This window comes from Phoenix dactylifera, chromosome 11 (assembly GCF_051530095.1).
Source record: "Phoenix dactylifera cultivar Ajwa chromosome 11, Ajwa_hap1_PhDact_Kaust_v1.1, whole genome shotgun sequence".
NCBI classification, from domain to species: Eukaryota; Viridiplantae; Streptophyta; class Magnoliopsida; order Arecales; family Arecaceae; genus Phoenix; species Phoenix dactylifera.
In genome coordinates, this window is record NC_143200.1 from 15,335,906 (window position 1) to 15,363,631 (window position 27,726).

At 38.5% G+C, this 27,726-nt stretch overlaps 1 pseudogene across 1 annotated transcript; it reads right to left on the reverse strand.

Moving 5' to 3' along the window:
* Positions 1 to 2,604: 2,604 nt before the first annotated feature.
* LOC103717457 (putative phosphoribosylformylglycinamidine synthase, chloroplastic/mitochondrial) lies at positions 2,605 to 26,192 on the reverse strand (annotated as a pseudogene). The gene is made up of 11 exons (XR_016397916.1): positions 25,629 to 26,192; positions 23,382 to 25,546; positions 21,345 to 23,105; positions 19,368 to 19,953; positions 18,959 to 19,130; positions 16,394 to 17,037; positions 12,946 to 13,448; positions 10,780 to 12,706; positions 8,874 to 8,947; positions 8,679 to 8,766; positions 2,605 to 3,007 (listed from the first exon to the last, which is right to left on the reverse strand). The product of XR_016397916.1 is annotated as a putative phosphoribosylformylglycinamidine synthase, chloroplastic/mitochondrial (transcript).
* Between the last annotated feature and the right edge of the window lie 1,534 nt (positions 26,193 to 27,726).

Below are 27,726 nucleotides of genomic sequence, written 5' to 3' on the forward strand. Positions count from 1 at the left end.
CTCAATGAAAACCATGAGTATTTCCTGATTAGGCTGTGAATTACTCTTGAATTGTCGCAAAATCAATCAATTAGTGAATGTAAGAATGATATCAGTCTGACTCACTGAGAGATATCGAAAATATAAATACTAATTTATATAATAAAATAATATAATCCCTTAGAAGACAGAAGGAAAAACAAATTATAAGTGGAATATATTTAATAACTAATGACCATTTTGGTTCCAACATCTTATTAAGGATAACATCGGCACTCATGGAAAAGATAATTATTTGATAAAATAATTGAACATTTGTGGTAGGATAAACAAATATTTGCTTATATCCTTATTTATTTGATCCAAAAGATTCCAATACCTTCTCTTTTAAGGTTGCCATGCAATATGTGACATAGTATTCATGTTTTTAGCATGAGAACTCATTCTTGTAATTACAATTCGTCTAAAATAATTAATAACTCATAAATATCAATTTGCAAGATATTTTCTACATGAATAGCTAGCAACTTGTATGCCTGCCATAGAGCTAACACACACTTAGATACAGATCTTAAACATAATATTAACTTATGGATTTCACTCATGTAGGTTGTTAGTAAATGTAGGTTGTTAGTAATACCTGAGTCTCTAAATTGCTTTCTAAAATAATTCTAAGCAACTTCTTACACTATTTTTTTCAAATTTTTTTCCCTCTGTGTGTGAAGCAATTCTAAAAGAAAAATTTTCGTAATTATCTTGAATATGGCTTCCTAAGATAATTAACAATTTTCTAAAATAACTTTAAATTTGATTTTCCTCCATATGCGTGTACTCTAAATGGGCAATAATTTTTAAGATTATTGGCTTTCTAAAAGAACTCTAGATTTAATTTTACTTTAATTGAAATTTATTTTCCATTTTTTGGCTTCCTAAAATATTTTTCGTACTCAAATTTGAAATATATTTAGAATTTTTCTCTGTACGTGCTTGGAAAGAAATATTCTTGAAAGGAAAATGAAATTTTTTTTTTCTCCCTACGTGTGCGGAGGAAATTATGAAAGGAAAATTTTCATAACTAACAAATTCCTAAAATAAATAATGGCTTTCTAAAATACCTCTACATATGGTTTATTTGTTTTCTATATGTGCATGGATACTAATCGGCCAATATTTTTTACTAAAATAATTAAGAAGAGTCCCACTCTTTCCTAAAATAATTAAGCAGAGTCCCACTCAATTTCTAAAATATTTTTTTCTTCCAAGTCTATGGAATTAGTCAACAGCTTTCAAAAAAACTCTAAATTCTTTTTTTTTTGTGTGTGTGGACTCTAAATGACCAATAATTTATTTTTCTAAAGTAATTAAGAAGAGTTCCACTCATATTGGAACTTATTTTAATTTGTTTTTGAATATTTTTCTTCTACATGCATGGAAGAAAATTTTCCGACTTCCTGAAATATCTTTTCATACCTCCAATTCAAAATTTATTTTTGAATTTTTCTCCTTAAAATATTTTTCTTCTATGCGCGATTATTTTTAATATATTAGATATACATGGCTTTCTAAAATAATCTTTTCCAATGCATGATATTTCTGACATATTTAAAAAACTCAATATATTTAGATATTTGTATTTTGTAGATATTTCGGATGATTTTATTACGATTTTCCTTTTAATTTTTCTGAATTTTGGAGAGGAGTTGAGTTCTCTCTCTCTCTCTCTCTCCCTCTCCCTCCCTCCCTCCCTCCTTCCTTTTCATTTAATAGGTATAATAATTTGACTGATAATCCCAAAAATAGAAAAAACAAATCACATTTAGAAATTCTGTAACTTTGATAGTTCTAATTCTTCTCCCCGAACTACAAATAAATAGGCAGGGTAATGCTTGTCTTCTTTAAGATGTCTAAGAGTAACAAGCCTGAGCAAAGTGCAAAACAGGTTGGTCAAATCCTGCCCCACAGTCAACCTGCCTATGCCCAGGAACCTGACCTGAAAACCCAACCCAACCTACGACTCCAAAATGCAGAGGATGCATCTCTTTTCTTTTATTAATATAAGAATATATCAGTTTTAGTTGATAATACCTACCTTAATTTAAGCAATGTCTTACGCCCTGATTATAATATCAACAGCAGTTCTCATGCCATGCATGCGACCGACGAACAGTAGATAGACTCAGATTATGTTAGGCCAAGGCCGTTCAGGCATTAGCCAATAGTTAAGTGTCACAACCTGCAGCAAACGTTATTCCTAACAAGAGTTTTCCAACTTTATCATCTGTAACAAAGAAGGGCCCTCTCAGTCATTAGTGGTCTTAGTACAAAGCCGCAATTCATGAATCACATGAAACTGCCAATATTTTACAGCACAGTGCTTGTTGCTCTGCTTGCTAGGCCCCTGTGTGTAATGCTCATTCTTCATCATTTTATGGAGAATGGAAGAAATAATTGAATGATTACCGCTAATTTTTCCTTGAAAGCAAAAAGAAAGAAATGCAACCAATACCTCAACCAACTTATTGGACAAACACACAAAGCGGTGTGTGTCCTGAACCCTGCACAGGTTTAGAAACAGATTACTAGGTTCTCCTGTTAACACTGGCAGAAAAACCCTAGACCCGGCACTAGAAATAGAACAGACAAATAATTATGCACAAATGTTTTTACATCTGGATCGAAAAAGATCTAGTTTTATCATATCCTCAAGAAAGGTTTTTTTATGGAAATTGAGGGCTTACAATACTTTTTTCTGGTGGATATAAAAACTCAGCTTTCCATGCATTAAGCTCAAGAATGACGCAAAATTATTTTCTTTCCATGTTGGTTACCAGTATCCAGAAGCAAAATGAAATCTCCAAGGCATTTTGAAAGAGTATGAAGCGAACCAAGTACAGGAAGATCCATAAGCTGGAACCAGAAGTGATCATTTGATACCTTAAGTACCATATTGCCTTCAATTGCAGAATGTTTTCAGCAATCTCATGAGCTGAGTAAGACACTCAAATTTCGTGCCAACAGAAAGAAGAAGCTGCCAATAGCCAGGTAGACTAGTCAGTATCTTAACAAGATTTAGCATTTATGCCCAACAATGCAAATGTTAGTTCATAAATAGCACATAGCACATCTAGAAAAAGTTGTCAGAATGCACAAAGAAACATTATAATTGAGGGATCAATCTACATTTCATTGCACCCAGAGAAACTGATGCACAAGGAAACACTATAAAGATCCATGTTTGTAACTGCTTCAGAAGTCGTAAATGCATTGTCATGGTTGGACTTCGTTTACATTTTTAAATAAGTTGTATAGGTTGTTTGGCACAATTTGTGTTCAAGACCTACAGGGGAAAACCAAAAAAAAGAATATCACCTATGCACATCAAAGATAATCCAGTTATAATGTTCAAGTAAATAATGTGACTTGCCCATGACAAGCCTTAGCATATTCCATCTGGGAAAATTATAAAAGGACATCATCATTTTCACTAATAAGAACATTTCTCTAAGCATGTGTCTTGCTTCACTACTTTGGTAGCAATAGTAATTGATTGTTGTCAAGGCCACTTTGTAGGTCCATTGTACTCTGGTTCGAGGAGAAAGCTCAGATTTCTAAAACTAAGCAGCCCTGCTGAAGAGCCACTAACCATGCATAACACCACACTAGATAGATGTTCATTAGATATACAACCTCTAGACACTAATTAAAGACAAGCATACTTCCAATCAAATGAGGGAATATGATGAAAAGAGTGAATGCCATCGAAAATATGCAAGCCAAGCTGCGCAGTGAAATATATGAAATGATATAATATGAGATTATATGATATACAGACACCAAAGTACGAGCAGAAACTTTCTGTTGAAACATAGCAGAAGCATTAGCCATAATTCTAGAAGCATATTTCTGTGTACAGTGAACATGCCCTGACAAAACCTTGAATAAAAACGGCAAGCAGTAAAAACCAGGAAGTGTCACATTTTGAACAACTTCTGAGCCCCATTTATTGATGTTTGAAGCAAATTGAAAGCATCCAATTGATAAGCTGTTATATGAGAATAGTCTGCCAAAAGCTAGACTAATTATTTGCCTTCATTTGGATTGTTAAAGGATAGGACAAATGATGCTTCTGGCAGAGTTGACTAATCATCCACTCATATAATCATTTAGCTGCATCCAGCAAGAGAGGTGATGCATCGAATCAAAAGACAAAACTGGCTGACATCTTTTTCACACGGTGAAATTCAAAAGCCAAGCAATCAAAATATATATATATATATATATTTCAAATCTATAATCAGTACACATTAGAACATCAATTCATAAGTTGTAGCAACTTCATTTGGGAGACAAAAGAACTATAGTATCAATGATGTTATTTGAGGGGGTTGAGGTCGAGCATAACATTAACGTTCAGCAACAAGAAAATGACTACAAAGTTCCAAAGATACCAACTGAAAGAAATAAAAATTGAAGTTAATGAGGATTGCATATATATGCATGGTTGATCACACAAAATGCAACATGATCTTCAATGAGCTACTCTGACTCCGCAGGGTAAATGCTGTTGGTATATTTTATAAAAATGAAAAATGGATGAGTTCTTTATAAGCCATTTAGTATCAATTATTACACTAAAGTTGGCAGACTTCAGTTTGAAAATTTCAGCCATTAATGTAGAATAATTCCGTTTTTATATCTCATTCATTGGCCTGCTACAAATTTGAAAATATTTTCATAATGATTTCAGTTTTATATTTTTAAAATCTCATTTATTGGTCAGTTATACATCTGAGAAAATACACATTAAAACTTGTCTAATTGAGATGCTCCCCATCAGCCTATAGATAGAGCAAGGCCGAATCTACAAACGCTCTAGAAAAATTTCATCTTTAGTTCTCCTTCCTCACTATTCTCCCTCATATGGATCATAAATTTTTACTAAATGTGACATTGAATCTATAAATTCCAGTTTTGAGCATAAAATTTTTTTGATCTGGGAAAATAAAATTAGTAGTAAATGAATCATACATTTATATTTTAGACTGATAGACGCCAAGATTTGCACCCACCTCCATTTGTGCACTTCTACCTTATTCGGACGGAATTAGGAATTAATTGCCTTAATTCAGGATCAGTTAATTAGTTGCCTGAATTAATTGCCTTAATTCAGGTTGTCCTTATTTAGGCCACCTCCACTTGTCCTTCTTATTTAGTTAATTAGTTGTCTTTTATTTTGTTGTCTTTCTATTATAATAAGAGCCAAGTTAGGTAGGAGTCTAGTTGGCATAAAGGCACCGGACCTCTATAAGAGTTGTAATCATTTTCATTAAAGAAAGGAATAACAATCCTGAAATTTTTCTATGTACTCTCTCTCTCCCCCCTCTCTCTCTCCCTTTCTCACGCTCCCTTGTTCTCTTTCTCTCCACCCTCTTCTTCTAACAATCCACCGGTGAGATCTGCCTTACAGATCTTATCAACTTGGTATCAAAGCTACAGTAGCCGATTTGCTGCAGTAGTCGAGTCACTACGGTAGCCAATTCGCTACAGTATCTAATTGGCATCTAGCATGGTTTCCACACGCTCAGTTACAAATGAAGATCGCGTGTCGACGGTAGAGGTCGAGCTCCATAGCGTCAACATGACCATACGCCGACATGCGAACGCTTTCGAATCCATCAATGCTAACCTAGAGACCCTTACCTCTAATGTGGCTCTCCTCATGAAGGACAGGGAGAGTCCGCCTCCTCAGTCTCCAGGGAGCTCGACTCGACGGATTCTGTTGGGTGACAATGGAACAATTCAACCATGGCTCGCACGGGTGGACTTTCGGAAACTTACGGATAAAGATCCGACGGGATGTAAGGCCAAGCAGTTCTTCTGCTAACAAGGCACCCCAGATGCAGAGAAGGTACTGTTGGCTTCCTTCCATCTCCATGATGAAGCCCTACAATGGTTCTAGTGTATGAGACTACGCATCCCCAAGCGAGTTGGCCAGTTCACACAAGCCCTCTGCATTTGTATGGGCCATCTGAATATGAAAACTTTGATAAAGCTCTCGCCAAACTACAACAAACGGGGTCGGTGCGTGATTATCAAAGCCAGTTCGAGCGGCTGGCTTCTCGGGTTCAGGACTAGCCAGAAGGGGCTCTTCTTGAAAGTTTTATAGGCGACCTTCGGAAGGATATTCGTTTGGAGGTTAAGCTTTTCCGGCCAAAGATGATGGCGCACATGCAGTAAGTTTGGCATGACTACAGAAAGACAAGATCTTTCGGGTAAGATGTAACTCACCTCGTTAGGATCTACTTCCTACACCAGTGTAGAAGCCGCCGCCGGTCCTGCCAACACTCAGACTGGCCCCGAGCGTGGGGCCAAGCCGACTCCCACCCCCAATGGCCCCGTCGCAGGTTCCAACAAGTGTTAGCCTCAGGCGCCTGACTTGGGAACATATGCAAGCTCGTAGGGAGAAAGGCTAGTGTTACAACTGTGAGGAGAAGTTCGTACGGAAACATGTCTATAAGTTTTAGCAATTATTTTTGCTAATATCGAAGACAAAAGAGAAGGCGTCGGTGCAGGAAGAGATGACTATGGAGGGAGAGCAGGATCTGCCTGACCACCCCGAGATCTCGATTCATGCCTTGTCGGAATGTACCTCACCTCAGACGATGTGAGTAGCCAGGATGGTAGAGGCTCGACCGGTTTTGATTCTGATAGACAACGGTAGCATCCATAATTTCATGAATGATCAATTAGCTCAGAAGCTTCATTGTAAGATCGCACCCACAACACCTTTCACGGTGATGGTGGCTGATGGCAACCGCTTAACATGCAAGGAGGTCTGCAAGGCTGTAGACGTTCAAATTCAAGGGTGCCTATTCTAGGTTGACATGTATCCCTTGGGTCTCCAAAGGTCAGACATCGTCCTTGGCATTTAGTGGCTTGGGAGCTTAGGACCGGTCCTTTGTGATTGGGAGAAACTCACTATGCAGTTTGAGGTGCAGGGCGTCGGTACCAGTTGGAGGGCGACTCGAAGGCACCAATACTGCCAGGTACCCTGCATTCGATCCAGCGACTCCTATGTCAAGGAGTCGATGTGTACATTATGATGGCAGGCCATACTGGATGGCCACCTCCTTCAGTGCACCGCTATGAATCGGGCTCCACATCAGCAGCACTGGTTGATCAAGAGTTGCCCGCTAGAGATGAAATCCTACGACTGCTTAAGGATAATTTAGTGATTGCTCATAATAGGATGAAAGTCCAATTGGACAAGCATCGTCGAGAGCTCGAGTTTAGCGTGAGATTGGGTCTACCTCAAGCTCCAACCATATCAACAGACTTCAATACAGATCCATGCTAACAAGAAATTGACACCTCGTTTTTATGGACCATTCCAAGTAATCGAGAGGATTGGATCAGTGGCATACAAGCTTAAGCTGCCGGATGACTCCCAAATCCACCCAATTTTCCATGTCTCACAGCTCAAGAAGCAAATAGGAGACGCAGGTAGAGCGCTTCCTCAGTTGCCCACGTTCTCTCCACAAGGAAAACTGGTTTTGGAGCCAATGGCGATCTCTGACTTCCGTTAGGTTAAAAAGAAAGGGGTCTATGTGCAGGAGGCCCTCGTTCAATGGATGGGCCTACCCAAGAAAGATGCTACTTGAGAAGAGTTTGACAAGCTCAAGTTATAGTTCTCTCATTGGAACTTTGAGGACAAGGTTCGTCTCGAAGGGCAAGAAAATGATAGACGCCAAGATTTGCACCCACCTCCATTTGTGCACGTCTACCATAGGAGGCGTCGGATTCCTTATTCGGACAGAATTAGAGATTAATTGCCTTAGTTCGGGATTAGTCAATTAGTTGTCTTTATTTGGTTGTCCTTCTTATTTAGGCCACCTCCACTTGTCCTTCTTATTTAGTCAATTAGTTGTCTTTTATTTGGTTGTCTTTCATTATAATAAGAGCCTAGTTAGGTAGGAGTCTAGTTGGCATAGAGGTGCCCGACCTCTATAAAAGTTGTAATCGTTTTCAATTGAAGAAAAGAATAACAATCCCAAAAATTTTCTATGTACTCTCTCTCTCCCCCTCTCTCTCTACCTTTCTCACGCTCTCTCTTGTTCTCTTTCTCTCCACCCTCTTCTTCTAACAATCCACCGGTGAGATCTGCCTTGTAGATCTTATCATAGACATCAAACAAAGTAATGGTTTATCAAAATTTTAAGAATCAATATATTTCTAAACCTGTTCATGAGAAAAGTCCAAGAGACTTTGATTTCTCTTTCAACAACCATGATCATGCGAGTTGGACATGTGTCAAATATTTTTCCTATTTTTTTTCATCAATAGTGAAGCATTTTTATTTTGGTAAAGAAGGTGCTATTTGAAGAGCTTTGCACCTTACAAGTGGTGCGAACTTGTAAGGTATACCGCTGAGTGGCTAGGCTTCTTGTATCCTAAGGATGGCATGCAAAAATTAGTGATCTGCTGCACCTAAAAATTCCGAAACAGCACGTATCATCTCAAGGGAGTCACCTGGTCCGCATCTCAACTCTGCCACCTTTCTTAATTAAGACTATTTCGGGGCCATTTCTACACAATCTCAGGTAATATTTCTCCATTTTTCCCCAACAAATGCCAACTTAGATCTAATAAAAACTAACCTCCATGCTCAATGAATGATCTAAACACTAAATTTAAATTACCTTATACCAGCAGCTTTCCTGAAATCAGCTTCAAAGGCTTGCACCATATACTTGTGAAAATCAATTTTTGGGTTCCCTTGCAATGTATCTGCAAGGAAAGGATTTAAAAAGTAAGACATTAACTAATAAGAATATTCAAGATAAGAAGGAAGAAAATACACAGAAAAAAACTATACTTTGATAATAATTGCTTACCATTATAAAATCCTAATCTCATTTTGGTGGTCTGATTTAGTCAGAGAGGCATAGGACCGTTTAACAAAAGAATGCTGAAAAAACAAATAATGAGCTTTAGAAAAAACTGAGTATGAATCTCTCATCATGTAGAAAGGAAAGTGATCCCTACAAGCTATCAACAAAAAAAAAAAAGGTCTGATAATGAATCATCTGAAGGCAGAATGGAAACAAGGGTGCACCATAGAATATAACATTTTACCACAAATATCTTGATATTAGCAAGATGCAGTACATGAACCATATGTGTTGTAAAATTAGATAATTGCATCCTGCATGGAGAGTTAAAACAGAGAGAGCCCAAATTCTTCCTTGTACAACTTATATTACTAATAAACTGTAACAGCCCTATCTCAGGAACCTAATTGCTAGAAATCATTTGGAAAGGCATCATCTCTAAATATTGTAATTGAAATTGGTCATGATTACAATAGAGGTATGTATTCAGAATGTAGACCAAGTCTGTAGCTGAAGGGGATTTGTTGGTAGCTTTAGATTTGCAAGGACACTTATTTACAGCAAACAAAACTAACATGTTCAGAAGGAAAGCCATGTTTCAGCAATGCTAGCTGGACACATGACATGGGGGTCAAGTATCCAAGTGCCAAGAAGAATCCAACATAGAGATCTTCTAAAAATTTGACAGGGACACATATCAATTATATATATCTATGTGTAAATATGCATATATATATATATATATATATATATATATAGAGAGAGAGAGAGAGAGAGAGAGAGAGAGAGAGAGCTAGACTTATGCTCATTATGTTCATTAAAAAAGAAGTGACAAAAGTAGATGCATCATGATGATGGCTTTGTGATTTGATGGTAACAAGCAAGGAGTGTCATCAATTGTCCCAAGGGTCGAAGTGTCTGATATGGCCAAAACCCAAAATTTGAGAGTCCAGATAACATTGCGTTTCAGATAGCCCTATTGGGGTCCATACCAGCCATGTACCAAGGCTATAGGAGGATAGACCTTGTTCTATACTAAAGAAAATTGGAAAGACAGCTAAAAAGGTGGCATGCCACAAACTATGTTGGGGTTCAAGCAGAATGATAGCAACAACTACCCTTCCTATGTGAACTAAAACCAAGGAAACAACCTGCCCTTATAAGGAAGAGTTTTGGGTGCTCACTAGAGGAAAGAATGAGAAATGACATGCAACTAGGTGCACAGAGACATCATTAAGCAAGAGGAAAACAAAAACGGGCACTAGCACAATAGAATGTAAGAGGAGTAAGGTTCATTAGATTGGTGGATGCGAGGATGGTCTAGCTCAAAACTGAAAAGATATGGAAGTTAATGATAATTATACACAAGCTTTTTTGTATCATGATGATGCTTTCTCTAGCTAACACCATTATACTCCAGCATGTGATGGCATTATTGTTGAGAAAGGATGCCAGACAAGAAGATAATGCCCAATTCTCAAAATAAAGATATCTTCATGCTCCATTTAATGAGGAGGGCAAATCGGGATTGAAGTTCATATAATAATTCTCAACGGATCAGACAAATATCTGATTAATGACACAGTCTAGGCTCAAGTGAGAGAAGCCATTCATATGCATGTTAAAAGTAAGTGTCTCTACCAACAAAAGCCACAGTATCAGGTGCCAAATTTCATATCAAACTCAAACAGAACTTTCCGACTCTGCATTGCAGTTACATAAAGGTAGATTCAAGTGTTTCAGTTAAAGGCAGTTCATAACTTGTATATTTTCTCAAAATATCTCATAGAACAAATATTGTCCCCCTAAATTTGTTTGTGAGTCAAAAAAATTGATTGTAAGTCAAAAAATACCCCTATTGCTCCCACTAAAAACAGAAATATCAACAATATAATGTGGTAAACTGCACCTTATGCAGGCATCTTCAGTCAACTGTGCATGATTATCCAATGAGGCATACAACCATGTTCTCTATACTTAGCCTTTTTAGCCAGTCGACCAGCCCTGATATTAAGCATGAAGAACCCACATTCTCATGGTAGTGACCCATTAGACAATCTGCATTCAAATAATTTAGCTCAACTATCGTCCATTTTAAAGTTACATGGTCATAATTGAACAAAACAGCACCTGATGGCCATCATGGAATTTTGCATATAATTATGCTTAACCTATAGCAGTCAAGATCAACTTAAAGATTATTACTAATAATTTCATTCTCCTACCAATATGCCATGACCAGTGTTTTTATTTTAAAATGTTTCATTTATGACTGCAGAAAAAGCTTTAACTGAAATTACAAATGAAACAAAGTAAAAAGAAGTAGAAATACAAAAAGGTGGGAGAAAAACTAACACAATAGACTGTCTAAGCTTGAAAGAGATCCTCATAACTAGTACTTGAAGACACACATAGTAGAAAGATCTTTATTTATGATCGGATGAAATAGATAATCAAAACTTATAATCATTTCATACACTGGCTAGACTACAATAGCTGTTCAGGATAAGTATTCACATATTGACAACAGCTCCATAAACGGTTCTTGGGTTTAGCATTCATTACAGAGTGTCATGCAAATAAATATCCATTGCATGAGAAAGAACCTAATTCGAGGAAATGCAAAATATTGGTCAAAGCCTCCGAAACTTTTGGAAAGGTTGAAAAATAGAATAAAGCAAATGAAACAATCCAAGTAATTGTATATATTGATGTGCAAGTGCATTTAACATCAGCAAGCATGAGAGGGAGATAAACATAACACCAATAATATAATATATACGTATATTCCATAAATAATCAATATTACTGAACAGGCTTTGACAGTTATTGCTTAAGAACAATTAATTCAATTGTTAGGACAGATTTATCATGATCAACTAGAAGATTTTCAATATTAGAAAATACTGTAACAGTTTTGCGGTTGAATCCATCCAATTATATGATATTGCCAAAATTCTCAAGTCAAGTAAAATTACCAATCCAACACGCTGTTTCTTCATCACAGAAAAAAGATGACTTTTCTAAGCTTCAATTCAACTTGTCACAGTTCCACAGATAAGTAGATAATATTTAGAAGCATAAAATAAGCTCTTGAACATTCACTAAGCATCATGACTAATACATTCTGTCTGTCCATCATTATACATTGCATATTTCAATCTTCTCCTAGGAACTCGGTATAATAAAGCATCTCTCACTGTATTGGAATGGGATTTTCTGAGAACTAAGATCATTTCTATCATGGAAAAATCATAAGTAACCTTCTTGTCAGCTCCATTTGTTTTCAAGAAAACAGGTTCCGTTCCATCTGAGGAACAAGAAAGAAACTGTTAGATTCAAAAAAAAAAAAAGCAGCAACAATAATGCCAATGAGGACAAAAATTAATCAGACGCTGTTTTCTTATGTTCTAAAATGTTCGAGTTCAGAATACAGAAAAGGAAATAACAGCAAAACTTGTTGGGAAATATTTCTGTTATTGTATCTCAAAGCTCATACTTTTGCTGAAACCCCTGGGCTTACTTCCAAGAAACGAAAAAACAGAACAGAAGCAAATCATCTGAAAAACTGTCAACTTGTCTTTTTCTACATAGATTAATAAGAAGTTTCACAAAAAGGAATTCAAAATCTATCATGACTATATTTGTCGGGGACCCAGTGAAAAAACAAGATTTTCTTCCATGAAAAAAAATCCTCCTGTTGTATCCTTGGCATACATCTCCTGTGAACTCCCACTTTCTCAAGTACCAGAACAGGAATACACGGCAAGAAGTTTAAGAGCTTGAAGTCAGACGCCAATGTTCTCAGCCTCAATACCATGTCTAAGATGAGTTCCCTGCAGAAAGTTGTAATTCCAACCAATTAGAGTCTGGGATATTAAAAGCAGAACGTTTATGAGGAACAGAATTTAATCTAGTCCAAGGCTTAAGCAGTTTTCTCAATCGCTCATACAAAAATATGGTGACATGAATGTCACCAACTAGAGATCTGAAAATTATGGAGAAAAGGAAAATTTAGCCAAAATATAAAAAGATAAGATAACAAAACACTAAGGGAAGACATAAATCAAAGTACCTGTTTTAAGTGCACCATTCACGAGCATTCTGAAACATCCGTAACCATGGACTTGGGCCTTTCTTGTTAATTTCCCATTCCTTTGGATACCATGGGAACTGCCACATCATGAAGCAACACTCCGGATGGGGCATCATAGCAAGGTGCCTCCCATCAGGAGAACAAAGGGCTGCAATTCCCAGAGGAGAACCATTTGGATTGAAAGGGTAGACCTCTGTTATGCTGCCAGCATTGTTGCAATACCGTAGAGGGGCCAGATTAGACTTTAGGACGTGATCTAGGATGCCATCATCAGGGAAATATGCTCTCCCCTCCCCATGAGCTGCCCAAACACCCAATGAACTGCCCTCCATTCCTTTGAACATAATAGCTGGAGAGTCTCCAATTCTGACACTTGTAAAGCGACACTCAAAGCGACCGGATTCATTGTGGATGAACTTGGGTTGTGAAACATCTCCACCCACACTTACCAAAAAAAAAAAAACATCTCTACCCACCCACACTTACCAAAAAAAAAACATCTCTACCCGTCGCTGGGCTGTAATCAATATCATGCCAACTACCATAACCCATTGGCCGGGTCGTATGCCAAGTTACCGTAACCCGCTGGCGAGGGCCGTATACCAAGCTATGTAACCCGCTGGCGAGTGCCGTACATAGCCCTCTGAGAGCCCATAGTTATTTCTTAAAACAGATTTTCTTAAGTCATAATTTCTTAAATCATATTATCTTAGATCATGCAAGAATAAATCGTTAAAAGACTATATAGTTTGTAGTCCATAATTAAACCTTTAATAGTAGAATAATCATTAAATTAATTTTTTTAAACAAAATACAAATTTCATAAATATGGAATTCATAGTTCATAAATAGTGCATAACGGTAAAATAATCATGGAACCATTATTTCGTAATAAATCTTGAGTTTCATAATATCATATGCTTAATTCTTGATTTTAAGAAAACATGATACCGTCAATATTTAATACTATTTTTGGATTTTCATAATACCAAAAAATAAGTAAAAATTTGAAAACTAATAAGGAGTGTTAGGGTTACTTACCTCTTTCATCTTAGACTTTCAAACTTCACTAAGCAAACCAGCTAAATCTATTAAAGATATTAAGAGTAAGATTAACTCCCGTTCAATAACTTTAATGGTATTGAAATAACAAGACAAAAGAAACGGTTGGTCGGATAATGGTGGCCCGGTTAGATCCGGTCTAAGCAACACGATCAATGAATCATGGGGCAAGGACTAAGTTGGGTCAAAGTCAGTTAATAGGGTTCATCAATACTGGGTTTCATAGGCACTTAACAGGACTGGGGTGATTGGTCTGGCAAGCTGCCCGGGCACCAGGGTAAATCATAACCCTTTGCATCGGTCAATTCGTGTCCATAAGATAGAAAGATAGGACTCGATTCATAGATCCATAGGTCTTCTTAGAGAGAGAAATAGGGAGGTGAGAGAGAAGGAAGAGAGAAAACAAGAGAGAGAAACAAAAGAGGGATGGCTCTCTCTCTCTCCTCCTCTTCTTCTTCTCTTCTTTCTTTCTGTTTTTTCTTTCTTGCTAAACAGGGAAGGAACGGAGTGGACGGTAGCTGGAGGTGGTGGACTATCAGTGGCGGCGGCCGCTCATTGGCGATCATGGCTCCGCCAGGGAAGAGAGTAGGGAGGCCGTGGAACTTAACTGGAGGTCCTGTTGGGAATAAACTGTCCCAAAAAATTTTAAATCTAAAATACTCTACTTCAACAAATAATAGGCAGAAATAGGCTTAGAGAAAATAAATAGAGAAAGTGGAAAAATGGAATCCGAGATGCTGAGGCGTGATATGTTGGTCACTTTCCTTGAAGTAGATTTCGCCGCCTTACAGTGTACTAGGCTTGGATGGCGTTCTACTCCTGAGATACAACAGCCTCTCGCACTGTTCCTTCTGCCTCAATGATTTGCACGGATCAAAGAAGCCTTCGAACCCAGAATCAGTATGCAGCAAGCTCGTTGATTGATAGAAAAATAGCAGAAAGGGAGAATAGAAGTTCTCTGCTTTCGATTGTATCTTCTGTCTAATTCGAAGAGGTCTATTTATAGACTTCTTCGGGACAGACGCGACCAAAAACCGGTCCAACGGTCAAAACTGGTAATAAAGTTTGAAAATAACACTAGGAGTAGGGTCAGTGGATGCGAGGTCGGTTGCGAAGAGATGCAAGCGAGGAAACGACGTGGCTCTTCGCCACACACCTCTTGGCTCATTGCACTTATGGTCCGACCTCGGCTCTTCGTGCTTCGGACGAGTACGTGCACGAGGTGGGTCGGACGAGCACAGGCGCAACGAACTTCTGGTCGCATAGGCGCAAGGAACCTCGGACGAGCAGGGCCTGTGAGGCGCAAGGAACCTCGGACAAGCAGGGCCCCTCGGGTCGGACGAGCACAGGCACAGAGAACCGAGCAACATAACCAAGCTGCCTCTCCTTCACGTAAATAAATCCTCCATATGAGAATTTTAAAAAGGAGGGAAGAGAGATTCGAACCAACAACCTCATGCACCTCAAACCGACACACCAACCATCCACACCACACTCCCTTCTTAACCCATATACATAATATATATATTTTAAGTATGAAAACTTTTAATCATTATTTAATAAAAATCTAACATTCCCCCACCTGATTAAAATGTTTTCAAAACTTTATAAAATAAAAATAGTCAAACCGGGCTTGTTTATGTCATGACTTCAATAAAGGTAGCTTGCGGCTTTGAATCTTTACCTAGTAAAAGTATATTTTCATCTGAAAGGTATAGTGGTAGCTAAAAGCTTTGAACCAAATCCTTTGGTTCAGATTTCTATATACTTCAACCATCACAAATGCAAATACTAGGTTCATCACAAGTGGTGCTTTTCCTGGCCTCATGCACCAATATCTCAATTTCATGAGTGCTCTAGGGGTTATACCCTTATCCCCATAAACTGCAGCCACATAGTCACACTCACATAGGTGAGTCCTCCAAGGGTGCTCGCAGCACAGCACCTTGCCATAGACTCGAACTCATTCAGAGTTTTAAACTCTTCCGTATACCTCTGCTGTGTTTAGCACTCATATCATAGGGAGAGACCAAATGGCATAAAGTCATTTTATAATAGTGCTAACTAATCATTAAACAACTTGTTTTTCCCGTTGAACCTTTCGTCTTGGGATCTCCAGTCAGAATAGGTTGGGTTGCCATTGTCAATGATTTCTTATGGGTTTCAGTCCCATCCCCTTTGATGTTTCTATGACTTTGCTTCTAGCCAGTCCTTTAGTTAAAGGATCTGCTAGGTTATCTTTAGATCTAACAAATTCCAAAGTTATGATACCATTTTTAATTAACTATCTAATAGTCTTATGTCTCACACTAATGTGTCTTCTGTTTCTCTTGTTATACTCAGTATTTTTACAAATATTAATTACAGCTTCATTATCACATAACAAAGAGATAGCAGGTATAGGCTTTTCCATAATAGGTATTTCAGACATAAGATTCTTAAACCATTCTGCTTCTTGACTTGCAGAATCTAAGGCTACAATCTCAGCCTCCATAGTGGATCTTGTGATCACAGTTTGTTTGGATGATCTCCAAGCAACAGCTGCACTACCCAACATGAATATGTATCCACTAGTTCCTTTTCGGTTCACTGAATCAGTGATCCAACTAGCATCACTGTATCCTTTAAGTACTGTGGAAAATCTTGAATAATGTAAACCATAATACATGGTACCTCTCAAGTATCTAAGTACTCTGTCCAGTGCTTCCCAGTGACTAAGACTAGGGCAACTATTAAACCTACTGAGCTTTCCTATAGCATAAGAAATGTCAGGTCTACTTGTATTTGCAACATACATCAGTGTCCCAATAATTTGAGCATATTTCTCTTGGGCCACTAGATCACCTTTATTGCACTTCAAGTTCAAACCATGCTCATAAGGTGTACTTACTGGTTTACAATTGTACTTATCAAATTTCTTCAATATTTTCTCAATATATTGTGATTGATCAAAAATTATACCATCAGGTATTCTGGTAATCCTGTTACTAAGAATTACCTCTGTCTGACCTAAATCTTTCATATCAAAATTATTAGACAAGAAAATTTTGATATCAGTCACCATATTCATATCAGTACCAAAAATTAAAATATCATCAACATATAAATACAAGATAATACATGAATCATTTTCTAACTTAGAATATAAGCACTTATCTGATTCATTTGCTTTAAAGCCATAAGAAACAATTATTTTATCAAATTTCCTATGCCATTGCTTAGGAGCTTGTTTTAAACCATAGAGGGATTTGACTAACCTACAAACTTTTCTTTCCTGTCCTTGAGCCACATATCCATCTGGCTGATCCATATAGATCTCTTCCTCTAAATCACCATGAAGGAAGGCAGTCTTGACATCCATTTGATGAATTATCAAATTATGGATTGAAGCCAGTGCAATTAAAGTACGAATTGTGGTTATCCTAGTCACAGGAGAATATGTATCAAAGTAGTCAATACCCTCCTTCTGAGAAAAGCCCTTAGCAACTAATCTTACTTTATATTTTTCAATAGAACCATCAGATCTTAATTTCTTCTTAAATATCCATTTACAACCTATAGCCTTACTACCAGGTGGTAAGTCAGTTAAAAACCATGTTTTATTAGTCATAAGTGAATTCATTTCACTATTAATAGCTTCCTTCCAAAACATAGAATCTAATGAGTTCATAGCATCTTTATAAGTTTTAGGATCATCTTCAACCATAAAAGTATAGAAATCAGATCCAAAATCTTTCTTTTTTCTAATTCTTTTTCCTTTACCAAGTTCATTAATATCATTAAGTTCATTTTCATTTTCATTATTAGGAATAATTAGAGAATTAGATGGCGAACTACAAGATGCATCATTAGATCTATCTATTACATGATTTTCTATTTTATCCTTAAATGAAAAAAATGTCTTCAAAGAAAGAAGCATCTTTAGATTCAATTATAGTATTCTTATCTATGCCATTAATATCAGAACTAATGGCTAAGAACCTATAAGTAACACTATTAAGAGAATAACCAAGAAACACAGCATCAAAAGTATTAGGTCCTAATTTTCTTTTCTTGATTAAAGGAATATTAACCTTAGCCAAACAACCCCACACTTTTAGAAAGTTTAGGTTAGGTTTTCTTCCTTTCCAAAGTTCATAAGGAGATTCATTAGAACCTTTAAATGGAACCCTATTGAGTAGGAAACATGCAGTAAGCATTGCTTCCCCCCACCAAACCTCAGGTAAACCTGAGTTGGCAAGCAAAGATTTTACCATATCTTGCAGAGTCCTATTTTTCCTTTCAGCCACTCCATTAGACTGAGGTGAATAGGGAGGTGTAACTTCATGTAGAATTCCATTAACTCTACAGAATTCATTCAAGTCATTAGAGGTGTATTCTCCTCCTTTATCTGACCTGAGAATCTTTATTCTCTTGTCAAGTTGATTTTCTACTAAAGATTTATAAGTCTTAAACATCTCAAATGCTTCATCTTTAGATTTCATTAAATAAACTTGACAATACTTAGAATAATCATCTATGAAGGTAATGAAATACCTTCTACCCCCTTTAGTCAAAGTTCCATTTAGATCACATACATCTGAATGTATTAATTCTAATAAAGTTGAATTTCTATTTACCATTTTAAATGGTTTTCTAGGTTGTTTAGATTGAACACAAATTTGGCACCTTTTCTTTTCATTTAATGAAACATTAGGCAATAAACCAGAGCTAATCATTCTTTTAATAGTATTATTATTCACATGTCCTAATCTAGCATGTCAAAGAGATGAAGAACATATTGAAAGCACAATTTTATTATTGTTATCAGAAGAAAAATCCAAAGATACATTATTTATTACATACAAGCCATCACACTCATAGCCTTTGCCTACAAATGTTCCATTCTTTGTTATAATCACTTTCTTAGATTAAAATAACAAAGAATAACCACTCCTATTTAGAAGAGATCCACTGATCAGATTCCTCCTTCCATCGGGCACATGGTACACATTAAATAGTGTAAGCACATTCCCAGACGTAAGCCTTAGAAGTACTTTTCCAGTTCCAAGCACTCGTGCTAAGGTGGAGTTCCCCATAGTTACTGTTAGGCCGCTCCGGACCTAATAAGTAGTAAAAAGGGTATGATCAGTACACATATGAACATTCGCACCTGTATCCACTAACCAATCGGTAGAGCAAATTGCCAAATTTAATTCTGGACTTAAAGTTACATACCGATCATCAGTACTAGTAGGACCAGTACTGGATAGCACCATGTTGGTTTGTGGATTTGCAGGTTGAGAAGGCACATATTCATAGTTCTGATAATTCTTCCTCTTCATCCGGCATACTCAAACCATATGACCAAGTTTCCCACAGTTGTAGCAAATCGGATTTCGATCATTCTTATTGATATGGTGTTTTGGCTTCATAGGTTTTTCTTTGTTTCTAGGTCCACTCTTGTCAAACTTGGAGTTCTTGAACTTATGGGTCTTATTCTGGCCTTCTACAAAGTTCACCTTGGTTAGAAGCTCAGGATTCATGAGTTGTTCATTATCTTTCTCAAGGTGTTGTTCTTGGATCCTAATGGCAGACAATAGAGTTTTCATTGTCATATCCTCGGTTTTATGTTTCAGGGATAATCCAAAGTCTTTCCAAGAAGATGGGAGTTTGTCAATGGTACAAGCAACTTGAAGGCTCTCAGTTATACCCATTCCCCTTAAGCCTAATTCATGATAAATCACTGTTAACTCATGGGCTTGGTCAACTACGGGCTTGGTGTCAACCATCTTATAAGACAGGAATTGACTAGCAGCATACTTGTCCATTCCGGCATCTTGGATACCATATTTCTTATTAAAATCATCCCAAATCTCCTTGGAGGTTTTAAAAGTGCAGTAGACATCAAAAAGGGGATCAGTAAGATAGGACAGAATCCTTCCCCTACACAGGTAGTCTTTCTTCTTAAATTCCTCCAAATTATAAGTTCTAGCCGGTTCATTCTCTTCCTCATTTGGAGGAGAGTCAAAAATTATGGAAAATAACCCAAGTGTGGTTAAGAAGATTTCCATCTTCTGTCTCCAACGCTTAAAGTTATTTCCATTAAATTTTTCAGGAGAAACCGGGTCACTTGCATTGGCCATTGGGGTAACTCTAAGTACTAGCCTATTATATGTAGGAAAATCTACTTCAAGAATGTTGGGAATAAACTGTCCCAGAAAATTTTAAATCTAAAATACTCTACTTCAACAAATAATAGGCAGAAATAGGCTTAGAGAAAATAAATAGAGAAAGTGAAAAAATGGAACCCGAGATGCTGAGGCGTGATATGTTGGTCACTTTCCTTGAAGTAGATTTCGCCGCCTTACAGTGCACTAGGCTTGGATGGTATTCTACTCCTGAGATACAACAGCCTCTCGCACTGTTCCTTCTGCCTCAATGATTTGCACGGATCATAGAAGCCTTCGAACCCAGAATCAGTATGCAGCAAGCCCGTTGATTGAAAGAAAAATAGCAGAAAGGGAGAATAGAAGTTCTCTGCTTTCGATTGTATCTTCTGTCTAATTCAAAGAGGTCTATTTATAGACTTCTTCGGGACAAACGCGACCAAAAACCGGTCCAACGGTCAAAACTAGTAATAAAGTTTGAAAATAACACTGGGAGTAGGGTCAGCGGATGCGAGGTCGGTTGCGAAGAGATGCAAGCGAGGAAACGACGTGGCTCTTCGCCACACACCTCTTGGCTCACTGCACTTGTGGTCCGACCTCGGCTCTTCGTGCTTCGGACGAGTACATGCACGAGGTGGGTCGGACGAGCACAGGCGCAACAAACTTCTGGTCGCATAGGCGCAAGGAACCTCGGACGAGCAGGGCCTGTGAGGCGCAAGGAACCTCGGACGAGCAGGGCCCCTCGGGTCGGACGAGCACAGGCACAGAGAACCGAGCAACATAACCAAACTGCCTCTCCTTCACGTAAATAAATCCTCCATATGAGAATTTTAAAAAGGAGGGAAGAGAGATTCGAACCAACAACCTCATGCACCTCAAACCGACACACCAACCATCCACACCACACTCCCTTCTTAACCCATATACATAATATATATATTTTAAGTATGAAAACTTTTAATCATTATTTAATAAAAATCTAACAGGTCCGATGTCAAGAGGTAGCAACGTCGATGGCCCAGAAAAGAAAAAGATGCGCCGAAAAAAAAGGAAATGCAGAGCATCTCTCTCCGCCCAAAAATTCGACGATCACCAGCCAGAATCAAGACTCTCAAAGGATCCAAAAGGAAGAGGAGAGGAGTGGCTCAAAGGAGATTGGGTTCTCACCTGGTTCTGGCAGCATTTGGTCGCAACAACGGTGCGATGGACGACCGGCGTTCAAAGAGGAAAATGAGGAAAATCTCTGGCAGTGGGCTCTGATCTCGGCTGCAATCTCCAGTGAGCGAAAGAGGGACTGGGGAGGGCTCTAAATAGAGCCGGATTCCAGCCGACCTTTTCGGAGAGGAAGAAGACTCCGATCGGGAGTCTCTTCCCTCCAAGCATGTGCACAGCACGTGCTGAAATTCTTCTTCTTCTTCTTCTTTTTGAAACATGGGATGGGCCAAAGCTCGGGTCAAGCCGGTCAAGCGAACCGTGCCATCATAGTAGAACTCTTGAAATTGCCCTAAAAGAGGCTGGTTGAACCTTATCAATGCTGACCATCCTTTAGCAGAATCCAGAACATCAGAATAGCTGAAACCGCCAACAAATGCAATCCCATGAAACTCATTTAAAGATACTTGCCCTCTCAGAAGGTCGGACATTGTAACATCCCAGGGTTCAAATCCTGCAGCATAGAATGCTGCTGACATTTCCCTATCCCCATTACTCCCTTCCTCGCGAATGATAGCTACCTTTGGTTTCAAACTTGCAGCCATTACCTTCTCATCTGTGAAGCTGGGAGTAAAAGACAGTGTCCATGAAGGTGCCTCACTGTTTTTTAAGCCTTCTTTCTCAAGTCTGACAGAAGAAGCTAACCTTTGGAGCCCCTCAAGCTGAAAGCTAGTCTTCTCCCATAAGTCTCTAAGGTAAGATGTTGCCTCCTTCAGCTGCAGTATTCCATCAACAGACAACTCAATCACAGGTGATGGAGTAACTTCTCCAATGATCTCGCCAGAAATGCCTGCTGCTTCAAGTTTCCACCTGACACTATCAATGTTCTGCAAGCCGAGCTCAATAATAAGGCCAAGCTCTTCTACAAAGAGTACTTCGAGAAGATTATTACCCCGGGAATTCAAGTTCAATTGCACACCAAATTTCCAGCAAATGTCATTACAAGAACACAAATTATAAGCCCACCATCACTGAGTCATGACCAGCAGAAATTAGTCTTTCACTAAGAAGCTCTTGAATGGTCTGGAAAACCTTCTTTGAGTAAGGGACATCATCAAGGTCAGGGCACTCATCACCAACTTGGTCAAAAGCCTCGGCAAGAGCAGAGCCACCTAAACGACGCTTCCCTTTAGCTAGATCAATGTGCATCAGAACACCATCATTTCCAAGCTTCAAATCTGGAGTCACTGTCAATGTTATTATCTCCCGACATAGGCACTGATAGCCAAATTTCCAGGAGCCTTGACAACCTCACCACCTGCATGAGCTGCCATAGAAAGACTGTCCTTTCCCCCATCTATTGCTATACCCAATGCAATCATGGACTCTGAGAACGCAACTGCAGCATCATACATTGCTGCTCCTTCTCCATCAAGCTTTGCAGCATACATCCAGTTACCACTAGCTTTGACATCACTGAGAGATGCGACTTTGGCCCAGACTAGATTGGTCAAGGCTTCCCCAACAGCCAGTTTTGCCATAGATTTCGGCTTCAGTAAACCCTTGATTGGCTGCTCCCCAATTGCACAAGCACCACCAGTCAAGTCTGTGTATGTCTGGGCAAAAACAGAAACATCAGACAGCGGAAGTTGGAGAGGCCCCACCGTTTGCTGTTGTGCCACAAGACCTGTTACACACCTGTCAACTTTTGCTGTCAGGAAGCGTTTGGAACAAACTGATAGAAGTGGCAATACTCTCTTTAGAGTCTCCATTAGTTGTAAGAAAATATAAAATATATAAATAAATCTACTTCATCCTATCAGTTTAAGCTTTTAGAACAAGTGGTGATTTTAACATGGTATTAGAGCAGAGGTCCTGAGTTTGAATCCTGTCTCCACACTCTTCAACCCCATTATTAAAAAATTTCACATGTTGGGCTCACCCATTAAAAGAAAAGTCCGGCCCACATGTAAGGAGAAGTGTAAGAAAATTAAAATATATAAATAAATCTACCTCATCCGCTTTTGGGACAAGTATGATTTCAACATTAGTGTGGTGCCAAGGGCAATGTCAAGTGGCTCTCATACCAAAGCCATCCGCTAAAACTCAAAGCACTTCTAAGGCATGTCACCAAGTACTTTTTCCCTTTCAAGATCCTCTGTAGGAGGTGTCCATTTGATTTACAATGCTCGATAGCTGAGCTGTCAATTAAGACCATGCGACCACTGCCACTGATGGTACCGATGACTGGCAATAGACACTCTTTCCCTTTCACATAATGATTATAGCTAGCTCCGACTCTCAGGTTTCACTAACAATGCATCCCGTTCTGGTACTCAGCACCCCATATCTCTAAAACTGACATGGTCTGATCACCAACTACTATAGCATGGATGTCGATTTCAGCTCCTTTAGGATAGATTATTTCGTTCACAATGCTACAATTCCCCCCAGCTCCCTGATCATGGATACTGATGATAGGGTTATTTTCTCCCATTTCAGCACAAGCACGGATCACACAATACAGCTTCTATGCCATCTCAGCATCTCCTCGCTGTACAGCATTGAAATCTAGTTCTGCATCATTCTGCCCACTGACCATGCTCGAAGCTGCACGGCCTCCCATACCAATCCGGTATGCTGGACCTCCAATCTTCACAACTAGCATCCCTACTTCTGGCTCTGCCTTTAATATGTGAGCATGATCGACCTTCCCAATCCCTCCACTGAACATAATAGGCTTCAGCCATCCATGCCGCTCTCCATTTGGGAGCCTCATCCCAAAAGTTCTCATGAAGCCCTGAATCAGAGGTTCTCCAAACTTGTTCCCATAGTCAGATGCACCATCGTTCGCGTCTATTAATAACTGTAGAAGAGGAGCTAAATTTGATGGATATGTGAAATTTGAATCTTCCCAGGGAGCATATGCGCCCTCAATGTGAAGGTTGCCAACACAGTATCCAGTTGAAGAAGCTACAATGAAGGAACCCCTTCCAGTTGCATGTGTGTCCCTAATGCGACCTCCAGCACCTGTCTCCGCACCAGGATAAGGAGCCAGAGCACAAGGAAAATTATGTGTCTCTGCTGTGAACAAGACATCAAGTTCATGACTTAAGTTGGATAAGGATCTCATGTTGAGCCAGGTGATGCTGGGCGCAACTGATTTAGTTGGAATCCCTTAATTGCACTTGAGTTGTCCTTGAAGCCAATGACAGAATTGTTTGGATATGCCTTCAAAGTGCCTTTCACAATCTGCATCAATGTCCAGCTCATCCGTTCCCCATCTATAACAAGTTTCCCATTGAAAAACCAGTGCCTGCTGTGCTCACTATTGGACTGCGCAATATCATAAAGTTCAACAATTGTTTGGTTTCGTTTAACATCATCCCTAAAAATTCTTGTGTAATACTGAAGATCCTGTTCATCAAATGCAAGACCCATTTTCAAATTTATTTCTTCCAATGCCTCCCTTCCCCTTTCAATGACAGGAACCACACCAACAGTGACTGGAACTGCATTAGTCCTAAACGATATGAGCTTGTGGGGATAAATACACTCTGTCATTCTATCATGAACCATAGCTGCAAACTCATTAATTTGGCCCTCATTAATGGATTGCTCCCAGCCTTGAGATACAGAAGATATCTTCTTGACCTCTCCATGCGTGTTACTTCTGTCAAGGAGCAAGCTTGGCAAATTGATACAGTATTTGCTGACCATGCTGTAGTAAAGGACATGAACGGACCAACCTCAACTAATACACCAAATTCACCTTTGCAGACCTCCTCCTCTAGAAAGCTCTCTGTCTGTAAATTCTCAGGCTCATATGTCTCCTGCAGAAGCCACTCAAGTATTGTAAGCTTGTCACTTGGTAGCGCACCACTCAATCCAATGTTGAAGCACTGCCTGGTCTTTATATCGATGATCTGACCAGAAATCTTTGCCTGGACCTTCCTGAGGAGCTCTGCAGCAGTATCGTCTTGAAGCAGGGGGGCCGGTGGAAGTGCACGATCTCAGAGGACTGTTCCAATGCATCAGATTCTTCAGCCACTTCATTCTGCAAGCCTCTAGAAACCACTGCTCTCGTGTTCAGCAAAAGTGGGAACCTTGGTGTTACTTCTTCCAATAGCCAATCCAGGATGACTTTGGTGGACAAAGCTGCTCCGAGTCACATGACGAGAACTTGTATGCAGAAGAACATGAGGCCTCCTTGACCCCTGGAATATATAAAGAAGATATTGCAGAACAATTAACATACAAGTATAACATGATGTAAGGACTGGGATTGTGGGTGGCTACTCCGTTAATCAAGCAAGCTTGCTGCCGCAGGAATTCAGTAGCAGCAGTCTCTCCAAGTGTAGCCATTAGAACACCGCAACAACTACAAGAGTATCACCGTGACTCATTCCTCACATAACAAAAAGATCGAATTTTTAATCATATTTGAAGATACCAACGCCATATCAAATCACCATGCGAATTAAAAAGATTAAATTTGGAACTCAGTCTCAAGATACCTATGCTGGAAGAAATCACCTGAAATAAAAGAAAAGACCCAATCTTGAACTCGATTTAAATATATTCATGCCATATGAAACCAGAAAAACGAGCTTAATATTTAAAGAAACCAACTTTAAAAAATCATGCAAGTATGCAACTTGGCCTATCAGACACCCTGATCTCAGGCAGCAAGGAGCCGAGGGGAAAATCCAATACATTGGAAAATGAATTTTGTTTAGAAAACGACAACAAGAGAAATACTGGAAGTCTCAGAGGGTCCTAGCTAAATTCGGTAAAAATCCAACTAACAACTAAACCCCGAGCACATAATCCTGTCTATTTTCTCTAAGGATGACATCACAGTGCATACCAGTGAGAGTATCAGAGGTGGAGGGAAAGACAGGGCCAAGCCGGGGCGGGGGAGGGAAGTACGGTGACCGGCGAGCGGACCGGGGAGGAGGGAGCAGCGGAGGGCGGAGCGATGAACAGAATTGTCTTGATATTTTTAAGGGTTCTCGCACAGAATAAGCTAACTTTTGTTCTATAGGGTAGCATAGAAAGTTCTATGCGGGTGCAATATCCTCCGCCAATTTCATATTTAAAATTAATCCAACCGGTCCATGTATTCCCTCACGCTGAAAGGAGATGACATGCGCGTGACGGGGAGAATGGACGGCAGATGTTGATCCGCATTTATGTTTGTATGCGAGTGGCTGGAAGATAGTATTGCGTGTCTGTTTTGTACAGGTACACCCTACCCTCGTGTGCAGGAGGAAAGGTGGCGAGGCGGAATGCAGGTCTTTATTTTTGCTTTTACTAGCTTACCATTTAGTTTTTTTTTTTTTTTTTTTTTTTTTTTTTTTTTTTTTTTTTTTTTTTGTTTCTTCAAAGGAAATGTATAAAAATAAATCATACCCATATAATTAATTAAAATATCTTTGATTTAAATATCTTCACTTATAAATTAATTTATTTTGTGCTATAAATGTAATGGTGGTGTAACTTAAATGGCCATAAATAAAATAATAAGGATGGTACAAGTTTTGAAATACATAGCTTATGTACAATATTTTAATGACATTAGTTTCTATTTTTTTAGACAATATTACAAATGGATGGATAGAATATAAAATATCTCCTTACATCAAATTATAAATCAATTATACCACTGTCGTGCAGTCATGCACATTGATGTGGTACAATACTTTCCATGTCATATCAAAAAAAAAAAAAAACAAACGTTTAAGAAAATATAGTCCATGCTTGTTCATATCTATAAACAAAAAGATATTGTACATCTCAAATATCCTAAAATCAGTCAATTAATAGCTATTATTTTCTATGCTAATTTATTTTATGATAAAATTAATAATGAAGTTAGTTGTATAACCTTTGGTGAGTAGTTTCTATTGTTCATCAGTGAACTAATGGTTTTAATTTAAGCATTATAGCCCTTCTTTCAAAATTGTCCTATGTATGGTACAAAAGCCATTCCTATGCTTCCTAGCATTTAACTATTAGAAAAGCAAAATATGTCTTCTCATGTTCTTCATTAAATTTTAACTTCAACTGCATATTAACTCTACAATCTTTTGCTCTCCTTTTTTTTTTTTTTTTTTTTTTTTGAGAAACATGATTCAAAGCACCAATCATTTATTGAGACAATAAAATTGATACAAGAGAGGGGGGAAGGGAAGAATTAACTCTATAGTCCTATCTTGCCTCCTTTTACTCTATTCTTGGTCATCATCTTCTCAATCTCATGGCAAGCAGTGTTTTCGCACTTGTCATTTTTCACTTCTCATCCTCACTACCTTGGGAGCCCCTCTTTCTATCGACCTTAGTAGCTGGACACTAGGTTCAAGAGAATATCTTCACACTCTTAAGATTCTCTAAC